This window comes from Lygodium microphyllum, chromosome 15 (assembly GCF_053477565.2).
Source record: "Lygodium microphyllum isolate KBCC chromosome 15, Lygodium_microphyllum_v1.1.10, whole genome shotgun sequence".
Lineage (NCBI taxonomy): Eukaryota > Viridiplantae > Streptophyta > Polypodiopsida > Schizaeales > Lygodiaceae > Lygodium > Lygodium microphyllum.
In genome coordinates this window covers 151919930-151927547 of record NC_141149.1, presented here as the reverse complement: position 1 = coordinate 151927547, position 7618 = coordinate 151919930, and positions in this window count along the sequence as shown.

Below are 7618 nucleotides of genomic sequence, written 5' to 3'. Positions count from 1 at the left end.
CAAAGTTGAACAATAGGATATTTGCATTCATCAATAAAAATAGACTAGTTTTTTGTGATTAAAGTTGTCATTTTATTCTATCACATGCAAGACCCATTAGAGTAATTGTTACATAAATTATCACTATACCAAGGAAAATTCAAGTAGTTGGATTTGATCAAAGGGTCATTTCATGGATCTTTCATGAGAGACACTTTACTCATTATTTACATGGTATGAGGCTATAAAATGATCATTTTTACTTTACTAACTTACAATTTTTTTCAACTTACAATTAAAGATCCCCTTTTGTAAATATAATCTTATAAATTTTACTAAATGAAATACCATTTCTTTTGAAATCACTTGGTAGCTTACATGTTCTATAAGGTGCATCCCCCGAGCTTTCATGACATGTGTGTGTGTTACAAGATCCGAGATACATGCTCGACTTTCTTATATACTTAAAAGATATATAGTGAATATGATGATGGCGCAGAGAGAGAATAGATTAGAGAAAAGAAAGATGTAGAGAGAAAGAGAGAGAGATAGAGAGATTGACAACACACTAGGGACTGGAAGATGGGCCAGTCCCCCCCCTTGTGGAGTTATATTATTGACAAGGAGCAAGCTCCTCCATTACACATAAACCAGTTCTTATCTTGTAGATATTGGGAACAAGATCACGATTCCTTGCATGGTATACAACCAGCTAACACTTGCATAACTTGGAAGTTGGCACCTTTTGATCCTTCTTGAGTCTCTCCTTCTCTCCTTCACAATATGTGTAGGGATCTCCTCTTGGAGCTTGATTTCAGCAAAACTTTCGCAGCACTTGCACAACTCAAGCTTGAACTTACACAGATCCTTGCACGGTATACAACCGGCGAGCACTTGCACAACTCGGAAGTTGACTCCTTTGATCTTCTTAATTTCTCTTCTTCTCTCCTACACAATGTGTAGGGCTCTCTTCTTGGTGCTTGATTTCAGTAGAGCTTGCGCAGCACTTGCACCTTCTCTCCTCCTCTTGCATGCATACAAAGTGATGTTGCTTTCACCTCCTCCACACCCAAGGAGAGCCTCCCTTTTATAGGCTCCAAGAACTTCTCTTCTTGGAGAGAGACTTGAGTGCCAAGATTGGAAAGGTTGATCTTCATGCAAGATGTGGCTATTCCAGGACCTACTCTGCAACACTAATTTTGGAATATCTCTATGTGCATTGCTCGGATGGAAAAACGTCCAACACAAAAGTTGCAGATCTCGCTGTTTTTGATAACTCTCAAAAGCCATTTTGAGAGATCGGCTTTCTATCGCGGGATATTTTTAAAATGGATTCACCATGTCTATTTTAAGAAAAGAAGCTTTTTAAACTCTACTCTTAACTTATGGTCCATGCAACCACCTTGAGCCATAGATAAGGAGAGTTCATTAGATTGCCTTGGGCCTCAACCTTGAGATTGACTTCCACACAAAAGCTTGTGTCATCTTAGACCTTAGAAAGAGAAAATCGCTTCTCTCCTCACTTCTAGAGGATCACATCTCTCATCTTTCTTAGTGAGAGAATTACTTCTCTCGTCTTTCTTAGTGAAAGAATTACTTCTCTCCTTAATTTATTAAGAGAGGAAAGGCCTTAGACCTTGATTTGTAAGAGAGAGGATGATCCCAAATGAATGCAATGCTCATTACACACAAGTAAACGTTCCCATGTGTCCCCGAATGTACACATAAATACATATACACAATGCTAATGTACTTCCTCTTCTTAGAACTCAATCCATCTTCATTTATGTGTAACTCCTTGGTTCTTGTGTACACTCTTAGACTTGGCAGATACTTTTTTCCCCCTTCATAACTTGTACTGCATGTACCAGATATCCTCGTCATAGTGCTCTGATCACCCCATTAAGTGATACACTAGGAATATTGGCCTCTAAATGGTCTCATGGCCATGCTAGATCATCATCAAAACTTAAAGAAAAGTGAGACATTTAATTTATTTACATAAATTTACTGAATAGAGCATGTGTAATAGGCAATCAATTTAGTAACAGTGTGTAACATGCCGCCTATCAGCTATCCAAGCACATTTTAGCGGTCCGTCGAGAAGCAAATCTAGGCGTCGCCACCCAGCACTCCCATGGAGTGTTTCGGGGTTTGGCGCCTAGGGTTTCCCGAGTCTGCCCTTGCAATGGAACATCCACGGCCGAACCCACTAGGATCAACCTGAAATGTGGGTTCCTAGTAGACAAAGTCTTCTGACATCATCCTAGCGTCGGGTTTTGGACATCCTACTTTACGCAGAGATACCCAATCTGAAGCAGATCCATACCGCACTTAGTTCAAAGAGAATGGGAAACGAGAGGGATGCACCGCTCAACCTCTCTACCCATAAGGCCTAGTCCCATTCTAGTCCCCTAAAACAACATGAATCGGGTTCTATTCTAATATTACCTAAAGGTCGTTCATCTATAGAACCTTGTGGGAAGCTTCCCAGCTTTCTGGGACCACCCTACCGTAGGATGGACCCGTCAAGGGTTCCACCCACCCACTCCCCTCAATGGGCATTCTTTAGTTACCTAATTAGGTCCTATCACATTTATGTGGGACATTTAAAAACAGCTTCCTTAATTAAGCCTTTTAAGAAACATGATTCGTTTGCGTAACTTATGGCACTGTCATAAAAACAGTTCAAACAAGTTCTTTGGAAGTAAACTTTATATTATTATCTTAACTGAAATACAAGTCTTATCCAAAAAGGACGGATTTCGCAATCCGTGAGTATACGTCTTATTTCCTCCAAGTATCCGCCCTTGCACTAGTAACAAGGCCTCGAGAATCTATCCCGAGTCACGTAGATTGTTTGAGTAGGACCCAGAGGCAGGGAATTTACAGCCAGAGCCCCCCCTGGCATCCAAGCGTCCTCCTACATTCAAACTAATCCACGAAGAGACCTTTCATGGTGGGTTCGGTCCACGTTCCTGTCACGGTTATTTGGAACCCCCTTGGCTAGGGTTGGCGGCCAGCTGGGGGTACCTTGACTGCCCTCCTTGAATTCAACCTGATTCATTATTCAATTTCCCGTTGTGAGTTTGGATCATTCATTTTTTTCATAGACATTGAACCTAGATTTACAAGCACAAACGAACAATGAAGGCGAGTGCTCTCAAGACATCTGCTAAGGTGGAGTCATGAGTTTGGGTCATTCATTCTTTTCACAGACATTGAACCTAGATTTACAAGCACAAACAAATAATGAAGGCAAGTGCTCTCAAGACATCTGCTAAGGTAGAGTCCTCATTTTTTTAACGCTAACGTCGCCTTTCTTGATCATTCCTACCTTGGCGTCATTTTCCATCATTTTTCGAGGGATGGGGATACCCTCTGCTCGACCTCACTATTGTGTATTAGGGTAGAGCACTTTCACTATAGTTTTAAATGATGGCTTCCCTGGGTTACTATCCTTTGATCCCCCTATCTTAGGATCTTGGTCTAGGGTTTTGTTGGGCCAATTGGTAATCATCTTTTCCTATCTTAGAACTCTATCGGGTTCTCGGTTTACCCTAAGATCTCCTCGTCTTCAAGATAACCGATACTTATATTTACTATTTTTGCAAGACAACATAAACCAAGTCTACTTACCATTCTGAGATAGCTACAAGTATCGAATGTAGCTTGGCGAGTAGTCATTCTCCTTGTGGGTACTACATTTGAGCTTCCTTGTGTTAGTTTGAGATCCCTAAGTGTGTTTTGGGCTCATCACGGTTGGCTATTGGGATAGAGACCACGAGCGTGTTGACTTCAAGTAAAAATATGGTCGTAAGGACAAGCCGGTTTATTTTGCAACTAAGGTCCTAGGTGGGTCGAGTTAAACCTTGGCTTCACTTGTCGACGAGGACCTTATTTACCAAACTATTCATTTCAAACAAGCTCAACAATTCACGTTCACACCATAATCTACCTTTTTAGATGCATACCCCATTATGTGGTGCAATTTGAAGCTATCCACGATGCCATGCAAGTCCCAATGCAAGTCTCCCCTAAGTTGTCAATGCAATGCAAGGTCCCTATTTGTAGAAATCCCTTCCATTACATTTATGCGACTCGAAAGGCATGACTTATTACTCAAATTCGAGTGTACATGCATCCATTGAAAATGCAATTTAATTCTCTACAATTGTCTATAGAGTACAATTGACCTAGACGGAATATTTAAGTACCTCGACAATCTATGATGCATCTGTGGGAGTTAGATCTTATTTCTTGACTTTTTTTCACTATACCCGTAGATACCCAATCTATTTTCGACATCCCATGATTATTAGACACGTTTTCGACTACCTTCAAAATATGCAAACTACCGGACGCGCGGCATGACTTTATTTCTAATAATGCTTATGCTTAAATATTTGATTCCAATTTCTAACATGGTAGCAGTATCTAGTTTTGGAGGGTCGAGTTAGCGTTTCCACCTGATAAGCCATTCGTGTTGATAGTGGTGTCTTTTCCCGACCCTTCCCTCGTAGTCGTGGCTTTTCCAGTCTCTTGGGAGAGCTTACGCTTTGGGTCCATTGTGGAGTTGGAGGCAGCCTTCTCTTGCTTCGAAGGACTCCTTGGTGTCGAAGTTACTACGCCTAGTCTTGCCTTTCGCGGACTCCTCGTCAATTTGAGGCAAATGATGGAGAGGTTACGAGGCTTGCGATGGGGGAAAGACGGTACTCGAGCCTTTGCCCAAGGGAGTGGTTGGTTCTTGAGCCTCTTCTCCCTCTCTCTCCCTCTCTCTCTCTTACTCTCCTTCACTAACTCTTCCTCTATTCTCTTTTTCACAGGATGGCCGCAACAAGGGAAGGGGGCGAGTAGTGTATATGTGGTAGGGAAGAGGGAGATTTACAAGGAAAGGAAGTGCAATAGGTAGGGAGGAAAGGAAGAGAGAAAAAAATTATCCGCCCTCTCAGGGAGGGGGGGTTTATATGGGTGAGGTGGGTAAAGATGGGGGGGGGGGGGGGGGAAGGAGAGAAGGAGGTCTTAACTCCTCTCTGTGGTTCTTGTGCTCATCACCATGCAGCATTATAGGAGGTTTGGTTGTCGTTATCTCATCCTACGTCCGCATGCCGTTTAACTGTTGCATTCTCCTTCTCCACTCCCACCGTCGAACTCACGTCATCATTTTCCTTTCCTCCGTCATTCTCCCAGTTCAACTCCCCCTCCCTCCGCCATCCGACGGTGTTGACAGGGGGAGGAGAGGCATAATTAGTAATAATTTGTTTATATATATTTTTTTTCGAAGTTTAAAAAAGAGAGAGGGGAAAGTTGACAGCTACAGCGGCAAGAAAACATGGGGGCGATGTGATTGTGGAGACGAGACGGCAGAACAAAAAAGGGGGGGTGTCATCATCACGGCAGTGTTTTACATCCTTCCCCCCTTAAGGAATCGAGATGTCCTCATCTTGAAAGGAATTGGGGGTGTTGTTGGTTGATAGTACTCTCGTCAATCCATGTGGCATCTTCTTCTGAATAGTCCTTCCACTGGACGAGGTACTCTTTGAGGGTTCTACTCCTCAATCTCTTTTCCCGGGTGTCTAGGATTCTATCTGGCCAGAGCTCAAGGACTCCTTGGCTTGGCATTGCAACTTGTTGATCATTGAGTACATGGCTAGGATTAGATACATATTTCTTTAGTAGGCTAACATGGAATACATTGTGAATCTTTATGTTCTCAGGGAGTTGGAGTTTGTACGCATTGGGCCCTAAACACTTGAGGATCCTATAGGGTCCGCAATACCTTGGACTTAGTTTCTTAAATTCTCCCAATGATAATGAGCTCTTCTTAGGGCATACTTGAATAAAGACCATATCACTTTCTTTGAAGAGTCGCTCCTGTCTATTTAGATCTGCATAGGCTTTTTGTCTATCCTTGGCATCTCTAATGTCTTGTCTGATGGCCTTGACCTACTCCTCCATCTCCTCAAGCATTTTTTTGGAAGCTTCTACCCTCAAGGTAGGATCTGAAAATCTCAATGGAGTATGGAAATCATGCCCATACAATGCTTGAAAATGTGTCATTTGAATGTTTTGTTGGTAAGAAGCATTATAGGCGAACTCTACCAATGGTAGATATTGGATCCATTTTTTGGGTTCGCGACAACAATATGCCCTAAGGATATCTTCAAGGACATGATTGACCCTCTCTATTTGGCCATCAGTCTGAGGGTGATAGGCTATACTGAAACAGAGTTGAGTCCCAATGGCCTCAAACATCCCTCTCCAAAAGTGAGATGTGAAGAGGGAATCGCTGTCACTAACGATCCTTCTCAGTAACCCATGGAGTCTGAATATTTCCTTTATGAATAACCTGGCAATGTCTGAAGATTTATAGTTTGTCTTGACTGGAATGAGGTGTGCAACCTTAGTGAGCATGTCTACTATAACCATAATTGAGTTGTATCCTCCTTGGATTGAAGGTAATCCAACAACAAAATCCATGCTGATAAATTCCCACTTCATCTCAGGAATGTCAAGAGGTTGCAACTTCCCAGGCATCTTGGCATGCTCTGCTTTAATGCGCTGGCAAGACAAACATTCTGTGACATATTTGAGCACATCTCCCTTAAGCCTTTCCCAATGGTAGCTCTTCTTGACTGTGTTAAGGGTCTTGACATATCTGAGGTGGCCTGAAAAGGGGGAATGATGTGCTTCCCAAAGTATTCTCCGTTTGAGTTTTCCGTTCAAGGGTATACATAATCTTGTCTTAAAGTAGACAAGTCCCTCATTGGCAGAAAATTCTTGATATTTGGCCTTTAATTTGGGGTTTTGGTCCCTCCCCAAGATCTCCTTCATCATCTTCAAATATTCTGGGTCTTGGCTAGCTTCCTTCTTTGCTAGTTCAAGGATAGGGTTGCTAGGCATTGATACCATAGTTGCCAATGATTCTGCCATCGAGGGTTTCTCCATAATAAGAGATTTGAGGAACACTTTGCGGCTTCAGGCATCAGCAACTACATTCTCCTTGCCAAGTCGATATCTGATCTCAAAATCATATTCCTGCAGAACTTCAATCCAACGGCGTTGCCTCATATTGAGATTGGTCTGGGTGAATATCCATTTAAGGCTCTTATGGTCTGTGACCAAAGAGAACTTGTTGCCAAGAAAATAGTGTCGCCAAAGCTTGAGACCATGAATAACTTCTAATAGCTCCAGGTCATGGGTAGCATAATTCCTTTCATGGGTTTTTAGCTTCCTTGAAGAATATGCTATAGGGTGGCCTCCTTGCATTAGTACACAGCCTAGTGCAAGTGAACTGGCATCCGTGACAACTTCAAATCCCTTGCTCAAGTCAGGGAGCTTTAGAATTGGCGTTGTCACTAAGCTATGCTTGAGCTGATCAAAACTTGATTGTTCAGTGGGCGTCCATACTATGGCAACCTACTTCTTCAACAAATTTGTAAGGGGGCTGCAATTAAGGTGTAGTCCTTAATGAAGATCCTGTACCAACCTGTTAATCCAAGAAAGCTATGCACTTCTTTAACAGTAGTTGGTGGAGGCCACTCTTGGACATCCTTGACCTTTGTAAGATCTATAGAGATTCCCTCACTTGACACAATAAATCCAAGGTATTCAATCTACCTCTTGAGGAAGGCACACT